This window comes from Papaver somniferum, chromosome 10, assembly GCF_003573695.1.
Source record: "Papaver somniferum cultivar HN1 chromosome 10, ASM357369v1, whole genome shotgun sequence".
Lineage (NCBI taxonomy): Eukaryota > Viridiplantae > Streptophyta > Magnoliopsida > Ranunculales > Papaveraceae > Papaver > Papaver somniferum.
This window is the reverse complement of record NC_039367.1, coordinates 87,658,319-87,678,757: the sequence shown is the minus strand read 5'-3', so window position 1 is coordinate 87,678,757 and position 20,439 is coordinate 87,658,319. Positions and strand designations below refer to the sequence as shown.

Below are 20,439 nucleotides of genomic sequence, written 5' to 3'. Positions count from 1 at the left end.
GTTATGTTTGTAAAATTCCTGGCCACGCGGCAGTAAATTGTAGACAACAAAAAACCTTAATAAGTAGAAAGTTAATGCTAATTTAGTTGAAACAAAACTAGAACGAGTTTGGTGGCATGATGTCGGAAGTTATTTTAATAACCAATGTGAGAGACCAGTAGGTGGACTCTGGAGCCACCAAGAATGTTGTTGAAACAGAGACCTGTTCACCTCCTATCATAGGATAGGGGATGTCGAGAAACTCTTATTGAGTAACTCATATGCAATAGAGGTTGCATAAAAGGAAAAGGTCGAGCAGAAGCTCATATCTGTAATATTCTCACATTGAATGAAGTTTTCATGTTCCGAGCATATGCGAAAATCTTGTATCTTGTTCTGTTGTAGATGGAAAAATATTTAAGATCTTAATTGAATCTGGAAAACTTGTTGTAACTAGGCAGTGATTTTTTAAGCAAGAGTTATAGGACTTTGGGTCTATATAAGCTTAACGGAAAAACTGATGATGTGAACGTAGTTGATTCTTGTGATATCTTTGTGTGATTGATTGTTTTACGTGGTAGACTTGGAACCGTAAACTTATAAGTCAATGCTTAACTGGCTAGCATAGGCTTCGTACCCAAATTTAGTTTGGATTTTGAACACAAAAGTGAAATCTGTGAAGAATCAAAATATGCTATAAAATCTTTTAGCACAAATGTTCAGAGTAATTCTAAGCCTTTAGAATTAATTCAGTTAGGCCTAGTTGACATGAGTTCAACCCAAAACCACTGTGGTAAAAGATGGTTATAACTTCCGTAGATGATTGTACGAGGTACTATCTTGTATACTTGCTTAGGATAAGGATGACGCCTTAGAAGCCTTAAGATGTATAAACTTGAAGTTGGAAACCAATTAGAAGCCTTGAACATAACAACCGTATCCTTAAGGAGATGATAATTTCCATGTTGATTAGTTCAGGATTACCTGCGGCCTTGTGGGGGGAGGCAGTCCTCTTAACTAGTATATCCTGAATAAAGTACCCTTTTAAGAATCAGATGAAACTCCATATGGTTTATGGAACGGTAGATGACCTTCTTATGAATGTGTCAAAGTGGGGGGTTTGACTAAGATTGTAATTCCTCTTCCTAAAAGAACTAGATTGAAACCAAAAATGTTGATTGTGTTTTCGTATAGGGTATATTGAGTATACTTCTACAAATAGATTTTTGGTTGTGTGTTCTGATTTTTTCTGACATTGGTGTGAATATTATTACGGAATCTAGGGATGCTGAGTTCTTTGAACATGTTTATTCTAAACCTGTACCTCATTAGAGATGTGTTGTTGATCCCCTAGATTTATCTTCAAATAGTCAGAACTTATTTTAAAGGAAGATGAAGTTGATGTTGAGCCTAAGAGAAGTAAAATAATTAGACTTGAGACTTCTTATGAAACCGACTTCATAACATGCCTAGCTTAGTCTGAGCCACAGACTTGTAAAGAAGCCTTAATATCTACTGAAACCCCATTCTGGTAAGAAGCTTCATTTAGTGAAATGGACTCAGTCCGTTGGAACCAGACTTGGGAGCTTGCTAGTTTACCTCCAGGTTGTAAGACCATGGGATGTAAATGAGTCTTTAAGAGGAAACGATAGGTAGATGAAACTGTGGAAAATATTAAGCTAAGTTGGTAGCTAAAGGCTATAAACTAAAAGAAGGTGTAGATTTCCTTGATTCTAATTCAATTGTGACGGAAATTACTTCCGTTGAGATACTAATTATTGCTGCCAAAACGTAGAGATACATCAGATGGATGTTAAGACAGCTTTTTCTAAAACCGTGAATTAGGTAAAGAAATTTACATAGATCAACCTGAAGACTTTGTAGTGAAAGGTTGTGAATACAAAGTTTGTAATTTGAAAAATCTTTGTATGGTTTTCAAATAAGCACGTAAACAGTGACATGGAAAATTTAATCATGTGATAATGGATAGTGGATTTAAATTAATGAATCTGACAAGTATGTCTACAAGTAACTTGTTAAGGATGTCTGTGTAATTGTATGCTTGTATGTTGATGATATGCTTGATACAAACATAGATGTGATCAATTCCACTAAAAACATGCACTGAATGAGAACATTGACTTGAAAGACTTGGGCCCTTTTGATGTAATCTTAGGGATGAGGATTAGAAATAATCAACATTTATAAGTCTTAGTCGTTCTCATTATGTTGAGTTGTGCTTAAGAGATACAATCAGTCTGATTGTAAACCTGCTTGTACTTCGTACGATTATTCTTGTAGTCTCAAGAAAAATAAGGGTAGTGGAGTATCTTAACTTGAATACTCAAAAGTTATAGGATGTCTGATGAATTTAATGAACTGTAAGAGTCCAGACATTGCCTATATTGTGAGTAAGTTAAGTGGATATAATTGTAGTCCAGCAAGAGAATTCAGATGCACTGAGTAGAGTATTATGGTACCTAAAATACTCTTTTGATTTATGAAAGGTATCTTGTTGTCCTTGGGACTTTATGATGCAAACTGGATAGTTGACTCAGAGGAGTCTAAGTCTACGAGTGGATATGGTTTCACTACAGTGGGTTTGTTGTTGGAAGATTTCCAAACAAACATATCGCTCAATTCATTATGGAATCTGAGAGTATTGCGTTAGATAAAGCATGAGGGGGCCGAGTGCCTAAGATGCTTTTTAGAAGACATTCCTCTTTGGCATAGTGCCAGCTATCTATACATTGTGTTAGCCAAGCTATAATAGTTAAAGCTAAGAAATAACTAATCTCAATCGGCGTTATTTCCATTGATTGGATAAAGTCCAAGGAGAATATCGCGCAATCTTTGACGAAAGGTTTGTACAAAGAGATAGTTAAAAATGCATCGAGGGGGTTGGGGCTTAAGCTCATATATTAAACTTGCCATGAAGGATACTCAACCTTGCTGACTGGAGATCCCATGATCAAGGTTTCGAATGAGACAACTAATTTGTGGTGGGTAAAGGTAAACACTATCAGAGATTTTCATTCTCTGTCCCTTCCCTATGGTGTAGACGTGATAGTGTGACTGCATGTGGAGGATGACTTTTTAATAAGTCTTAATGAGTTCTATAGTTTCAATTTAAGATTGAAGTGGGGTGTAGCAGTAACACTCTTTATGGAAACTCACCTATCTGAATGAGGAAGTGGGTCGCTTCCTGTGAGAATATGAGCTGATTCTCTAGAGCATTCTGAGAAACAGGATACGTCCAGGGCCAAAACGGACAAAACGGCACGAGCTTGGCAGCAATCTTGGAGATATCACCCGTGGTTGTTATCACGAATTACATCAAATGCTAGCAGTTCAAGACATAGTTCACTGTCTCTAGCAAGTAATTCTGGTAATATCTCACTAAGCAAAGGTTCAAGACCTCATGGACACCTCTGCCTAAAATGGTATTTCCTGCGTTTTTTATGTGATTTTCATTTTGATGGTTTTGGTATTACTGGAACTTAGGACCTAAAGGTCACTAAGGGTTCACTAGTTCATGCTTTTTCACTTTGGTGAAAGATACCTATAGTCTCACCATGTGAGAACTAAAGATGAAAGCTCTATACTATTATGATTTATGCAATCCATAGTATGACCTGGGGTCAACACACTTTTGTGTGAGGAGAGGACGTAGAAATGACTAGTATGATTTCAACACTTGCACGATCAGTCTGTTTGGATCGTGGGTGGGATGTTTATTTACCAAGATCTATATTTTTTCATGTTTTATTGAGTTTTCATTCATGTGGGGGATTGTTGGAAAACGATTAATAAAAAATAATTTTTTAAAGTTTTTAATAATTGTTTTTTTGTGAATGAAACTTTTAGTCCCACATCGTGGAGTTTCCAATTTTTAGTAGTTTTAAGAAACTATATAAGCTTTTAGTCCCACATCGGGGAGTTCTTCTTAAGTTGTATTTGTCAATTATATAAAAGAAATTCACTACTTTTGTAAAATCTATGGGAAAGGGGTTGCTCTATATTTTAGAGGGACCCCTAAGGGAAAATATTTTATAGCGGTTTTTAAGCGTTCGCGATTTTCCTTAACGTTTTTTTCGGAGTTGCCAAGCTCAAGTTGAGCATCTACTACATATGCTAGTAGTAGGTGTAGTAGGGTGTTTTATCCTGGAGATATCCGTCCTGTGAGGGCTATAGCATCACTCTTGAGTGTATCCGGACGCTAATGTCTTAAGGGCAGCGTGTTGAACACGTGACTCATTCTGTTTTTCCAAAGTTTTGCCTTGTTGCTGTTGCGAAGATATGGGGAGCTTGTTCGTTTCGTCAAAACAGTCACTTCCATTATAAAGGAGCTAAGTATCAATAAATTTTGCTTATTTGATTCTTCCTTTTGTTTTTGATTATTGCACTCAACATTACAAACGAATCAGGAGTTTTCATCGAAGAGTCTTATACTAACGTTGTACTATTATCTAAATTATGCATGAAAATTTGTCATCACGAATTTAACGATCAAACCAATACCACTGGTGTATACTAAAAAAATAAACAAAACAATATCTGTGTTAACTAAAATCAATTACTGCTAATCATGGTCAAAAAGTCAAATTATAATTTCAATTATTATTTGTTATTGATGATCCTTGACCGTTATTTACATTTTATTCATATTTGATGGAATAGAAACAAAAGCTTTTACTCGTGTATTTACCAAAAAATCAAACCCCAAAGATTTGAAAAAATCAAATACTAGTATTCTACTTAGTCCAAATGCCAAACAAATACCAGGTAAATGTTAATTCTTCCCAATCAAATGTTGGCCAAATATGTCGGTCAACTATTCAAGAAAATGGGAGCTCCTTTTTCTTTTTTTCTTTTCATTTTCAAAACGTGTATGATCCTAACATGCTAAATTGGGGCTAGACCAATTATATGGGGCCTATCAAGTTTTCCCACCATTCCACAAAATGGCTATGGGCTACTAAATTTCTCAAAAACATTAATTTATCCTAAATTAATTCCTAAAACTATCTCGTATAAGTACTAATCTTTCTATTTTCAGCAAATCCAAAAACATAAAAACCCTAAACCTACAAAACTTTCTATTTTCATCCTAATCTTTCCAAATTCTCAAAACCCTAATCAAAAAAAAATTGATCCTCTTCTCCAACGATCTTCGATCCAACCAAGAAAAGGGTAAATGTCCATGAACCCGTTCTAGTTTTCTCACTTCTTCATTTATTTACATGTTTAAATCTTCAAAATCTCTAATCTTACCCAGAATCGGTTTATGTTGACATATCGAACAAACCGATTCTGAGTTATTTTCTTCGGCCTAGCATGGAGAGTAATCGGTTTATATGATGATTAACATCGACCGATTCTAGGTTTAGAAACGAAATATGAAAAGACATCATCAGAATCGGTTTATAAGTGCATTGGCATAATCCGATTCGGGGTACAAAATTTTTTTTTTTAAACTACCCGATCCCATAATCGGGTTTTATTTGCTTGGTAATATACTGATTGTGCAATTGTCTCTTTAGATTCCATTTTATAATCGGGTTTTATATATGTATCACATAAACCAATTGTTTATGTTTGACATTCCTATGTATTTTGTTGTTTATAATCGGATTACATATGTTATGTACTGATTGTTAACTTGACTTTTTTTTTTGTTGTTGTAGATATGGATTTCTGCTACCTACCGTTTTACACTCGAGATCTCACCCATGAAGATACTCACAGGGCACCACAACCCATGCCAGAAAGAATCCTTTACAAGTTTGCATATGGGTGTGAGACCCGTCCAGAGAAAGCACTCTCCCTGGTAGACAAGCTTGCACTGGAAGAGCTTTATGAGGTCATCAGGTTCGCGAGGAGAATGAGGGATTTGATTGGGGATGAGAGGGATTGCCACAGACATTTGGAATGGCTAAAGCTCAAGCCATTGTTGAAGCAGAAGATGCGGCTGCTGCTGCAAATGCTCCTGGTGTTGCTGCTCCTGATGCTGGTGCCCCATGATTTATAAGTTTTTAAGTTTAAGTTTTTAAGACTTGGTTGTTTTTAGTTTATTAAGACTTGGTTATTTAAGTTTTTGGTTTTTAAAAGTTTAGACTTAAGATGATTAAGGTTTATATTTTGGATGATCATGGTGTTGAACTTAATGCACTTAAAATTTTAACTATAATTATGTGTATCGTAACAAGTTTATGCATGCTCAATAATTCTGTTTTCTAAACAATCGGGCTACTCGATATGTCAACATAAACCGATTGTCTAGGGTCCATTATGTAATCGGTTTATGTGTGGGACTAGTATAATCTGATTCTTTATGTCTTAGAAATGCTGTTTTTTTTGAATCTTTTTCCAGCTAGTTACGGTTTATGTGTGGGATCATCATAATCCGAATCTTCATGCTGTTATTTTTGTACCTTTTTCAGATATAATTGGATCACATGTGCATTTATATAAACCGATTTGTGTCGGTGAAAATTCAATTTTTTTTTATAAATTACTTGTCATTAGTCGATTTATACTGGATACGATAAAGACCGATTCTTTGTAACATGAAAACATAATCGGATTTTATGGACCTTCGAGAAGGCCGGTTATGCCAAATTATTTCACTTTTTTCGAAAAAAAACTAGTCGTTGGGGTCTTTCACTGTATACAAAGACCTCATCCTTGGACCCCATTGCCCCAATATTGCTCATTTTATTCGCTCTCACTCCATATACTGCACAACTACTCATTTCACATCTCCAAATGGCATCGTTTGACTCCGCCGAAAATTTGGCAATCACCAAAGCATGGTATGCGAAAACTTGAATTAGAAATCAGTCCTCCGTAAGGGTGGATGCTGTAACCTTTTGGTCAACGGTATACGACAAATATAGGCAAGAGTTTGGGAATCCTAATGGAAGAAGTGTCCAACAACACTAGTACAAATCTTCATATAGGCCACACTTAATCCCTGTGTCCATAGGCTTTTGGTCATGGATTTTTTTCACTCCAAAAATGTGGCATCAGTGTCGTGACAAAGAGATACCTTTATGGCTACATAAAGTTTGAGTGACTATAAAATATGATTTACCATGGCCATTGCCTTATAACCGTGTCTATATGGTTGTCCATTATTTTTGTTTAGTTAAACATTTTCTCTATCACCATGGCCATAAGATCCTTCCAGACACGCAATTTAATTTGAATGTGGCTAGAGCTTAGTCTATAGCCACATAAATTTTCTTCTAACCATGGCTTTTGTTATCTATCAGAAACACAAAATTCATTTTCTCGTGGCTAATTCATGACTTACATCTACGTTAAACTTGTGGCACCCTAACAATAAACTTTCTAAAGACACATTAACCTTTTTTTGGCGTGGCTATCATATACCATCTGGACACATTGAATCACTAAAAGTGTGGCTATCATATACCATCTGGACGCATTGAATCAATAAAACCATGGCCATAAAATTCTTATGGACACGACAGCGGCAGAATAACATGGCCGATTGACAACTTATAGTTACGGGTGATATTTAGTACTTCCATGGCTTAAACCTCGAAAATATGCTATGAAATTATGGTGGAACACCTATATCCGTCCAAAAAAATGTACAATTGCTTCAACGAAAATATTTAAAACATCAAAACACTTTTCATTTAAAGGGTAGCTTATTAAGATAAGAAGTGGTTACATCACTGCATAAGCAAAATGTTGTATGGAGGACCATTCATCCAGGACTCCAGACTTGGCACAAATATCAATATCACAAGTTTTGGCAAGTATACCGACCATACAGTTTCAAGACCTTTTAACAAACTTATAAGTGTAGAACCGATAAAGAAATATACAATCTGCTATCACAGGAATGGTACTCCACTTAATTAACACTACATTGAGAACCATTGATAGAGTTGATAATAGCCCTCTGAAGTAAAACTTGGATTAGCTCCTGCTCTCAAGCCCATACGATTGTTCCAAGACATTTAGCTTCAGCCTGTTGTGTTTGGGATTGTTTTGGCAACCCACAAGTACCCTGCATTATAATAGGAAAACCATCAAAATAGTAAGATTTTAATCTATACAAAAAAACATCAAAATACATGAGATGGACATCAAGATATACAAACACATTCAGAACTAAAACAATGGAAAGTAGAACACTTCAAGAAGATGAATGAGAATGAACTTAGAAAATACAATATATTTATCATGAGTTCCTGGAGAGCACAATTGGGAACACATACAAGCCACATCGACGGAAACCTGTCAAAGTGAGAGGCATTCCTTAAAATATCATGAATCAACAGAAGGGGTTTTTAAGAAATACTAACCCAATATCAACATTCAACAGAACCCAAAAGGAACCCAGGGTTAGTAGAAATGTTTTTCAGTTTTTCTTGCTTAAGCTGTATCGCAGTGCCAAACTTGTATCTCAGGGCCAAAAAGCATGCAAAGCTAGATAAAACCATTATACTTTGGTGATTTCGAAACCCACGTTTATAATCGAATAAATCTCTGGTTTTCACCGTGAAAAACTATGAATTCAAAGAAATTTAGGGGAAAAAAAAAAGAGCTGATCATCATCGTCGTCAGAAAAGAAATAGAGAGATGTTGTTCTTATACAGGGTAAGAAGATAGAATAGCGGGCCCAGTTAACCCGAGATCGGCACGGCACCAGAATTCTATGTTGACCCGTTCTCGTATTCTAATCTCCTTCTACCCTCCTCTCTACACTCTACAACAACAAAACAAAAATCCAATCATAACTGTCGAATAACTTGAAAATCTGAATCGCTGGTTAAACTTGAGAGACGGTGAAACCCATTCGTTTTTAAATCGTACAAACAAAAAGAAATAGGTGAAACAATTTACGGAATAGCTTTTTTTTTCTTATTTATTATATTAAGCTTAAGCTTTGAGATTTACTCTCCAAAACTGAAATTTGATTATTGTCAACAAGGTTCAAGCTAATTCAAGGTGTTTCCTTTAAGATATTCGAGGAAATTCCTAGCAGTGTGTTTCGTTTGAAGTCTTGGTTCATTGCAGTAAGCCAAATCATGTATAGTTTTATTTTATTTGTCTCTCAATGAACGCGTATATTCTGTTTGTTAAATGTTCCACAACAACCATCGTTCTTCTCCTACATTATTAGCCAAAATGTTGCATGATTTACACCTTTCCTTTGTTTACAGGGTATGCAGTTAACTTGTTCGATAAAATGCAACTATGACTTGAATAATTTATCAAGGCTTATACCTGCTGTTATGTGTACAGTGCTAGTCATTCTGTTGGTGTTGTAATTTTCCACAATCAAAGCTATTAGCCGTAGTAGCCAAGTACAAAAACTAATTATCCCAGAAGAAGATGTCGGCGCTGTTGTTGCCGTTGTCGATTAATAGTCAATCTTTACATGGTTGAATTCAGGTAGGTATGTCACTACGAATTGTTATACTTGAAATTAACTAATTCACTGGTAATACATGGATAGTGTTATGGTAATTCTGTTGAAAGAATGTCTCTCCTCATTCCAGGTTTCATCCGAAGTGAACATCATTCTAGTCGCCCCCCCCCACTGCTGCGGCAGTAATGTAGTATCTCCGTCACTTCCACTTCCTCTTTCAAATATGAAATGGACATAATCAATTTCATTCAAACAAAATTCAATCCGAAAGTTCCAAAATCAAAACGATGGTGATTATGAATATCATGGGTGGAGATTGGCAAGAGATTACCCAATCAATCATAATCGGTTTAATCTTCTCATTCCTCGTGGCCAAATTAATTTCAATGGTAATCTCAATCAAAGATGCAAATCTCAAAGTAACTCGCGAACAAGAAGAAGAAGATGAAGATGATAATGCAAAACCTAATCAGGAATCAACATCATTACCAGAAGTTAAAGAAGAAGAAGAGATTGTTGAATCTGATCAGAAGAAGAAATCTGCTGCTACTGCCAGAGTTGTAAGTGAGAGTGATGAAGATGATGATGATGATTGGGAAGGAGTTGAAAGTACTGAATTGGATGAGATATTTAGTGCTGCTACTGCCATTTGTAGCAACAGCTGCTGCTGATAGGTTGTCACAGAAAAAATCAAATGATGTTCAGTTGGAATTGTATGGTTTGTATACGATTGATACTGAAGGTCCGTGTACATCTCCTCAACCTTCTGCTATCAAAATGACTGCTAGAGCTAAATGGTAAGTGTCAGATTGCTTTTAGGTTTTTTGAGTTTAATTGAATTGATTTGATGAAGTTGAAGATGTGGTGTAATTGGTTGCATTGTTCTGTGCAGGAATGCTTGGCAGAAACTTGGTGCAATGCCACCGGAAGATGCGATGGAGAAGTACATTATGATGGTTAGCGAGATTTATCCTGCTTGGATATCTGGTTCTTCTGTGGTAAGTGTATTATTCGTTCTGTTGATGGGAATTTTGCTTTGGTTATGTTGTGTTAATTTGTATGTCTGGATAGTTCTGGATTTTGATTTTCTGAAATTTGAACATGGGGATGACCAGAAGAAGCATGGTGGGGATAAGGAGGGAAATGATTCGAAGGGGCCTATGAGACCTGTTTTCAGCTCGTTTGCATATGAGGAAGAGTCCGATAATGATCTGTAAGGTCTTTTAAGGGTTACATGTTTATGAGGTTATTCTTGTTTATTTGGAATGTTTAAATCTGTGACTGAATAATGTGCTTAATGATTGTTGGGTCTTGTTTCATGTCCAAATAACTTCTTAAAATATGTATGGGTACTTAGATTGTGAATTTTTCTTTAGGTCTTTAACTACCTCAATTATAATTATGAAACTAGATCAGAATAGGGAACTTTGGAATAATTTCACTTGCCTTTCGATTCATGTATAGAATAGCTATGAAGTGTTACTTTTTCATTATCGACTATCTTCATGATCATGTGCTTTTCTTGTTTCAGTAAGATGGAAGCTATACATACATCTGTAAGAGAAGGAGAGCGGGATAATCTGGTGAAACACATAGGGAGTGGTGTTTCGGTGAATCTTAAGGGTTGGTTGCTAATTGAATACTGAAACATGTTATTTATTTACCGAAAACAGTTAGCTGAATCTGATTCATTATTCTATCTGTTATAAGTTATCTAAGAGGATAAGATCTCGACCACCTTGACGACTAGAATATCAACAGATTGGTCTCTCAATATTTACATGTCTGTCTTGCCGAGCATATGTAGTTTTTTCTTCTACTAGCCCTAAATGAGAATTCGCAAGCCAAGTGCTTGTATATAACGGGAGCTATTGGTGTTTCACCATTTAACAGTTAAAAATATCTATTCCTGTATGAACTTGCAGGACATATTAGTGTTGTGCTATTTAGCCACTTCGAATAGCTCATGTTTTCAGGACTCAGTGATCTCATTTGTTCTGATTCTGCAACATTCTTTCCATAGTTCAGGCTTATCTTGGCAATTGTCTAGCTTAAACTACACAGTTTTGCAAATTACATAGAATAGTACTAGTGTAGTATATATTTGAAGTATCAGAACCTGTGCCTGTGTATTCTATTTAGCAGGTTTCACCTTCTCTGCATCTATTGCAAACTTCCTTTGTTAGATAATTTCTCTGTATGTCTCTTGTCTTGCTCCCCATCCTACTAGACCCCTAGCTGTCTCTCTCTGATGTGATTTCATCTTGGTTGAACATGACGACTTTTTTGATTTTTTCTAACAAATATCAGATTATCTAGAGTCCATGAATTTGATATTTGATTGGTAGGTTAATTTGAGGACTAGGTCCCATTCTGAAAAAGAATAACTAGGTCAAGTTATTGTTACGGTGTAAAGAATGATTGACTGAAAGTTCTTTCACATGCCTGTGGTTCTCTACTTGAAACTTTAGCTCTTGCAAACATAAGAATGAAAGCACACCGGAGCATTCGTTTCCAGTTCTTGCAGGGAAGTGGGAACGAGGCTTGTGAAAGCTGGTCCTTGATTTTAGTAGGAAGTTATTGTACGGACACATTACTGTTAACTTGCAGGACATATTTGGGTTATGCCACTTTGAATAACTCATGTTTTCAGGACTCTGATCATATTTGTTCTGATTTTGCAACATTATTTTCATTGTTCAGTCTTATATCAGCAATTATTCCAACTTAAACGACACGCACAGTTTTGCAATCTACATAGAACAGGACTAAATAACATGTATCAAAGTATCAGAAGTTGTGTTTGACTGACTTCTATTTAGCAAGTTGCACCTTTGCATCCATTGTGAACTTTCTTTGTTTAGGCAGAGTTTTAGGGCATGTTGATAATCATTGTATCTACCAATCTGAAATAATTATATGCTAGTCTTCTGCTATTTAAAAATTTGAATAATTGCAGATAGCGAGGGACGCTCTCCATTGCACTGGGCTGTAGACTGTGGCCACTTTGACATGGTAGAGTTGCTTCTCAGCAAGAACGCTGACGTGAATGCTCAGGTATGTCATAAATAGCATCTCTCATGTTTCTTATTCTTGCCACCTGCCAGAGAGTGTACAGGTGTTGGTACACTAATTAGATGACAGAACTAGTAGGTTCCTATAGGTTGTATGCATCTCCACTCTACAATTTGCTCGACTCAAGAGATTGTGTAAGAAGTAAGATGTGTAGTATTTGATGGGTCAAGAGTTTTAACCCTCTTGGATGATTTACCATCTGATCTATGCCCAGCCTTTCTGCATGTTTAGTATACCATCATGAGCCACATTGCAAGCAAACTTCATATTCGTGATGGCTGTAAGAAAGTTGGTTGAGAACTTCATATATTTGTTTCAATTGGACAGAGCTTAGGCAGTGTCTGTACATCTGTTTGAAGTACATTATTCACTGGTCACTCATCTCAATATTCGTTTTCTCACTGATGTTACTGGGTGTCTCTCACTATTTTTCATAGGACAATGAAGGCCAGACTCCACTGCACTATGCAGCCATGTGTGATAGAGAAGCCATTGCAGAAGTTTTAGTAAAGCAAAACGCTGATACTGATGTGAAAGATAATGATGGCAGCTCTGCATCTGATTTTTGTGAATCAAACTGGTCTTGGCTGCGTAAACAGATGCTTTCACTTCTCATCCTAAGATTTTGTGGGTCTAGTAGAGTGTATAATGTACATCCAAATTTTGAACCTGAACCATATTTTGCCTCGTCTTAGCAGCACATGCTTATGGGTGCTTTAAAATTGGACTCATTACTGTATTTAGTTGGTTTATAAATGGAAAGAGGGTTTTTGTAAAGAAGCTCAATTTGTTTTAAGTTAGGGCTTCCATTCTGAGCCTCGCCTCATCTATTCATAAGCTAGCTTGGATCATCTCCAAAAGTTCCAATTACATATTTTACATCTTACTAAATAACTACAGAACTTTAGAAAATCTACATTCCCCGAGTGCGGTTGCCTTCACGTGGAACCCACCATTTCATGAGAAGAATAATGCATATCTGATGGTATATATCATGATATTTGCAATGGGAAGAAGGACATTCTTCGTTTTCATGAAGTTGTTTCTTCTGTTATTCTCTGTTGAACTCTTCATCAATTTTCAGTTAAAGAAGTTGAAATCCTCTTTTTACCAGCTTTCTTGAACACAATTTCAACCTTAATTAGTCCAAGAAAACATTAAACATTTTTCTTCACAAGTCATACGCACCTTTCCAATACAATAGGGAATTTAAATGAATATTTTCGTTATCTCCTTCCTCCTGCTGAATTCCTGGCACATACTTAGCTCATAGATCATTGGCCAGTGCCTTAATTTCCAACACAACAACCACTGCACAGTTCAGCAAAATTCAGCTTTGAGCATAACTAGTGATCGAGAACTTATTTCCATGCCATTTGAGGGGAATGTCCCCCTCTATAATTGTTGCAGGGATTACTTGCAACTTCTAGCATGTGTTCTAACTCCAAAAAGACGTGCCCAATAGCGAGAAGCAACATTGCCACCAGAACTGAAGCGTATAATTCATGGTTCTGAAATATTCAGGTCTACACGATGCAAATAGCACTAATCTCAAAACTAATCTCATTTGACAAAATTTTCCAAGCATAAACGTACATATGAGGTTCTAATGGCATCAATTTCATTGCAAAATAATCTCGTTACATTTTACCTACTTACGAAACAAAGCTGTCATTTCTAAAACAATCCATCAAATGGTAAAGCTTCACATACATCTAGATAACTTTTCGTATACGATTCAGACAATTTAGTTATATTTTCTTCCAAATAATCCTGTACTGCAATCAGCTGAACCTCTGCCTGCTTCAACTCATCTCCTATTGCCCTTAGACACACTTTATAGAAAAGTGATTCCAAATTTGCATTTAAGAAAAAGAGTTCGGTGAGCACCCAAGTGAGGTGATAATTTGGTTGAGTCAAAAGAGTTCGGTGCACAATGTATGAAGGTACTTATCAATCTATTTCATTTAGATTCAACAGCAAATTGTGACTTGCTCTTCCAACATTTTGCGAAAGGATTGGCAACAGAACAACAATCAAGATAGAATCAAAAAAGAGGGCTCATTAAACTAATTCAGAATCATAGTTCTGGAAGAATCAATTCAATTAAATTACAATGAATCAGGGTTAGGGTTTTGCTGGAAAAGATGAAGAATAGGTAAGAGAGAGCGCATCTGGGATAGATTCAAAATCAGTATTTTACAAAAATACCCCCTATAAGAACAACTGTGTTTGAGACAAGTTTTTGTTTTTCATTTTTTTTCATAAGAACCGCTGCGGCTCACAGCTCCCACTAGTGGTTTTTGTAAAATCAGGAATGTGGTTAGAAATCCATTTACCAGTGGTGTCACATCGACAAGATTCAATGTCTTTGATGAAAAAAATCTGAAATTGTTTCGGTTGTCTCCATCTGCAATAATTCATACTTTCTTTTTAGGGTTTACAATCTAATTTTCTTGACCTTGTCAGGTCCTGTGTAGTAGCTTATCAAACCATCACATGCCCTTTTTACTTCTTTGATGTAGATAACTCTATCCACGAGAGATTCATGAATACCTTGATGAAGAATATATGTTTCCTTAGAATTCTTCTTTCTGTTTTCAGGTAATAGAGTTAGCACACGTCCTTCTGATACTACTCCATCTGCTGGTTCAGCATAACCATCTTTCACAATATCCCATACCTCCTGGTATGTGAAAATGTTCTTCATCTGCAACCTCCAATGTTCAAAGTTTTACCTTCAAACACTAGTACCTTAATCGAACTTAAACTCGTCATTTTCTTCAACTCAAACTCTCATACCCGCAGCCCTAGAACCTGATACCAGTGCTCTGATATCAGATGTAGAAAATCTGATACCAAAGACTTAATGAAAAGAACACGGAACAAAAACTCAAACAAACTCCTCTTAAATTGATATAATTCGACTCACGGCTCAACAGCCTATTTATATCATTAACAAACTTGACTCTCAAGTAAAAAGACTTTCCTAAAATAATCAAACTCTAACAAAAAAAATTCTAGACAATTCTCACGTAAACAAACTCTTAAAACCAGTAATACTTGCAACCCAAGTAAACTTCTAAATACCGTACCATACATAAACAACTCTTGTTGATCCATTCACTTCATGTCAACTATACCAGTTGATCCAACCATACTCTGTCAACTCTCGTAGTTGATCCACACTATTGTATCAACAAATCTTGTTGATCCCTTCTGTCTTCATCACAGTATCTTGGTTTATTCTTCAACATTTCCTAAAGATATTGTTTCGTATTGTTCTCCCTACTAGATTGTGCTATTTAGCCAAATTGTTTTCCCACTCACTAGTCACTAGTCTAGTAAAATTCTCAACATTAACCGAAGCATTATCATAAACAATTGCACATCTATCCTTCCATACGTGTGATGTAGTTTTGAAAGTGGTAGTAAAGTTCGTTCAACTCGGACTCGATAAGATTGGGTTCTAGACTTAAAATAAAAATAGAAAATATATATACAAAAGATTTGTCACAATGTCGAGAGAGACTGAGACTCAGGATTCCACCAAATTCCAATTCATGTGATTCAAATAATAATTCCAATCAATTATAGATCAAATATTAAAAATACGGACTCTTGTTCTTTGCCAAAAATAGATTTTTGAAAAGCAATGACTGTAAATCACAAGCATGATGTATCAAAAGTACATAGACCAAGCATACACCATCAAACGAAATCATACCCATTCAATAAAAATCATAAATCGATTAAAAATCAATGCAAATAGTCATAAAAGAATTATTAGAATTACCACATGCGTGAAATAGGGCTTCCTCCGTCATCCCAGTGTTAGGGTTTAGCTTCTCATATAAAAAACAGGCTCAAAAGAATAAATCATGACTCAAAAGTTGTTTTTATTGAAGAGATGATATGATTCAGTGAATATGCAACGATGTAGTGGCGTTACAGAATTTACTGTTAAAGGAGGTGTGGTTAACTGAAGATAAAAGTGGCTGTTCAGCTGTTACAGAGAGAACACTGTAACAGTGTTGCGAATTTGAGACGTTGTTTTTCGTTGCAACGCTTGTTCTTCAGCAGTAGCAGCAGCAGAGACAGGATTCCTGTAATCTCCGATTCTCGCCTCCTGAGCTCTCCTTTCGACCCCAAACTCTCGAAACTTTTTCTAGGTGACCTAAGCATCCTATTTATACACAAAAGGGTCATTGAATCTTTCCCAAATCGCATCAAAATTCCCTTTTTCTTTCTTGGCAGTCACGGCAATAATCGCTTCCCAAATTTGTTTTACGCGTTTCTGAGCTTTCCCACTTATCTCAAACTCTTCCTTAGATAGAATATAACCTTTTTTAACCAATTTCTTGCCTTTAATCTCTCTGAATATCCAAAAACGAACCAAACATGGCATATTTCCTTATTTACTCTGCTTCCCTTTCCCGGCCATTCCAGCCCAATTCGATCGATCCAATTTCTTCTAATGAACTTTTTAGGTCATATCAAGTTAAGCCCAACCAATTTCCAGTGTTTAATCTCCTTGAAAACGCTTCAGAAATCATTTCAAAACTTAACAGCGTAAACGAGTGCTTTCCCGCCAAATTCTCTAATTCAAATCGTGAAGAAGGTGTTCCCCTATCCTGTGCTGTTCTCCCTTTAGCAGCTGCCTGGAAATAGGTCACCCCTTAGTAATTAGGTTACCCCTTATCCAAAATCGAGGGTCCGTGTAGTGATTTTTCTGGGACATTTTCCGCACTTTTTCTGGGTTCCTCCGGGGTATTTCTTGGGCGCTTCCGGTACACTTTCAACGGAGGTCCAAACGCCGCATTTTCAGCCAATTTCGCCGCAATTCCTTATTCTTCTAAAAACACCTACAAATAAATAAAATAACCAAATAAGTACAAAATGGAGCACTAACACTATATACAATTGAGCTGTATTAGACACATAAATGCGTCTATCAAATACCCCCAAACTTATTATTTGCTAGCCCTCGAGCAAATCAAAACTATAAAATAAAATCCTAACTCACTGTCGCAGGCATCGCCGATTGCATTTAGCGTATGCAATAATCCTTTAAACCCCTAGGTGGCCCTAGTGGCCGAGTTATAGTCTCGGGAGGGCTTACTAGAGATATACCCACAAAACCTTTATGTGAAAACTACAGGGAGACCCATTCTTACACATTTTCCTACTGTGAAACCCACCCTCACAAAATCTCACGGGCGCACCCAAAAGCAGCCAACAAATTATTTGCAGGCCCAGACTTTTCAAAATTCGTTTATTTTCTTTTTTATTTCCCAGTTTAGCCTCACTTTCAGTTTCAAAATCCAGTTTATTTTCGAGAGATTGATTATCGAGAGATTGATTCAATTTACTCAACAAGATTTAGCCTCACTTGTTCTTGATTATCGAGAGAGATTCAATTTACTCAGCAAAGCTTCAGGTTCGTTCGTTTTTATTCCAATCTTGATTCTGATTTTTGTTTAATCTTGATTCGATTCTATGTTTTAGTTTCTGTAAGATTAGGATCTATTATTTTAGGTTTCCGAAGCTTAATTTAGTTTTTCGAATCGTTTTTTAGATCTTTTAAGCTTGTTTTTGTTTATTTTCTAGGTTTCGAATTTGTTAGCATCAATGTAGATCTTTTCGATTAAATTTTTTTGTTTCGATTTCATGTTCCGATGTTGACATACCAATTTACTAGGTTTTGCTTCTGTTCTGTTGGATTTTTTATTTGATTTGTTTTTTCATTCTTATTTTTGATCTGTTATCTATTATTGATTTTGATATCCTGTTGATTTCTCATCTAATTATGGTTAATGTAGATTGTTTGCTGTTGTTGATTTGATCTTTTAATTTTGAGTAAGAATTTTTGTGAAGGAATATGCAGGATAGATATGTTTGGTTTTTTGTCTTTTGTGTTTTGCAGGGTGAAAATGCCTGTTGGTAGTGCACTAGCTGTAATTCACTACTTCATTGAATTCTTAGCACATCCTGTTGATGTCAACACAACTTTGGAGTCTTTGAAGACATCCGTTTGCCAGAACTGGACTCGTATATACCGCATCATGTCAGATTTTCCTTTAATGATGGAAGCAAGTTTGTGCGAGTTGATTCTGATATTCTGCTTCAATGTTTTGTATCTCGTTGCCACTGTAAAGGTCAGAAGAGCTTTGATTTACTTGTCGAACTTGGCTGTAATTCTTCCAGAAGTCGTAGTAGAGCCTCAAGTAGTCGTGTAATAGAACCTGAACAAGCTATGGTGAATTTCCTTGAAGATGGTTCTGTGCCTGTTAACAAGGTTCTTAGGACTGAAGGTTGGGATAAATTACTTGGTGAAGTTGGTAAAGTGTTTTTTGGAGGTGTAGTAGAGGTACGTATCGTAGTGAAGAAATACGAGTTAAAAGCTGGGCGTGTTCTTGTATATAAGAAGAATGAACCTAGCAGGTTCTATGCAAAATGCTCAAAAGAAAATTGCCCTTGGGAGTATAAGGTTTGTGTTGTTGATGTTGAAAACAGGATGCTTAAGGTTAAGAAATATGAGAGCAGTCATACCTGTGGTGTTGGAACTGAAAGGCTTTTCCACAGGCTCAGCAGTAAATTTGTTTCTAGTCTGATCAAGGATGAAATCCGAAGTGATCCGAGTTTCAAAGCATCTGATTTGGCAAAGTTTTTCAAAACTAGCTACGAGATCAATGTGAAATACTACCAAGCTTACAACGGAAGAGAGAAAGTGTATGAGGATATATTTGGTGATGAAGCCATGTCGTATTCGCATCTTTCATGGTATGTAGATTCCATTCGCAGCACAAATCCTGGGAGTTGGATTGATTTTCAAGTTCAAACGGATGAACCTGAAGCGAACGAGGATAGTTCAGCTGAATTAGAAGATGAGACACCTTCAAATAAGTTTGTGCGTCTTTTTATTGCTTTCGAGGCATGCATCCATGGTTACCGTTACCTTCGCCCCATGGTTTATGTCGATGCTACCTTTCTTACAGGGACAAATAGAGGATGCCTCATGGCTGCAACCGCTATCAATGCTGAAAATGGTAATTTTTGTGATAATGCATCCTTTTTTATGAACATGCATAATGTCTTATGCATCATTTAGTTTAGATGCATAAGACATTATGCATTATTTTTTTTCACTTTTCTGGTTATGCATCATTTCTGTTTTAGATGCATAATGTCTTATGCATTATTTAGTTTAGATGCATAATGTCTTATGCATCATTTAGTTTAGATGCATAATGTCTTATGCATTATTTGTTTTCACTTTTCTGGTTATGCATCATTTCTGTTTTAGATGCATAATGTCTTATGCATTATTTAGTTTAGATGCATAATGTCTTATGCATTATTTAGTTTTGATGCATAAGACATTATGCATTATTTGTTTTCACTTTTCTGGTTATGCATCATTTTCTGTTTTAGATGCATAATGTCTTATGCATTATTTAGTTTAGATGCATGATCCATTATGCATTTTTTTAGCTGCACATACTTCATGTAGACGCTGCCTTGATTTTATATTTTTTTTTCTTTGCAGGCTTCTTCCCACTAGCCATGGACCTGGTACCTGGTGAAGATAATGATAACTGGGAATGGTTCATGAGGAATTTGAGTAATGTTCTTGATCATGATCAAAGGCCAATCACATTTTTATCTGATCGTGCAGAAGGATTAAAGAGAGCGATTCCATTTTACTTTCCTGGATCCTTCCATAGTTTCTGCTATTATCATCTTAAGATGAACTTACCTATTAATGCATCTGACGAAAGGTATGGTGCAGTTATTGATTCATTTCAAGCTGTTGCTTATGCTCTTAGTCGCGAAGGTTTCCAAACTGCCATCGCTACTATTAGGGGTCTTGGTTGTGGTTGGGTTGCCGACTATATTGAAGATATCCCTCCAGAGAAGTGGTCAAATTCCTTTTTCCAGGGTTGTAGGCATGGTAGGACATCTTCTAA

The 20,439-nt window shown here is 36.1% G+C and overlaps 1 pseudogene; it reads left to right on the top strand.

The window, feature by feature from the left end:
* The first annotated feature begins 8,748 nt into the window (after positions 1–8,748).
* Positions 8,749–13,229, top strand: LOC113317585 (annotated as a pseudogene).
* The last annotated feature ends 7,210 nt before the right edge of the window (positions 13,230–20,439 follow it).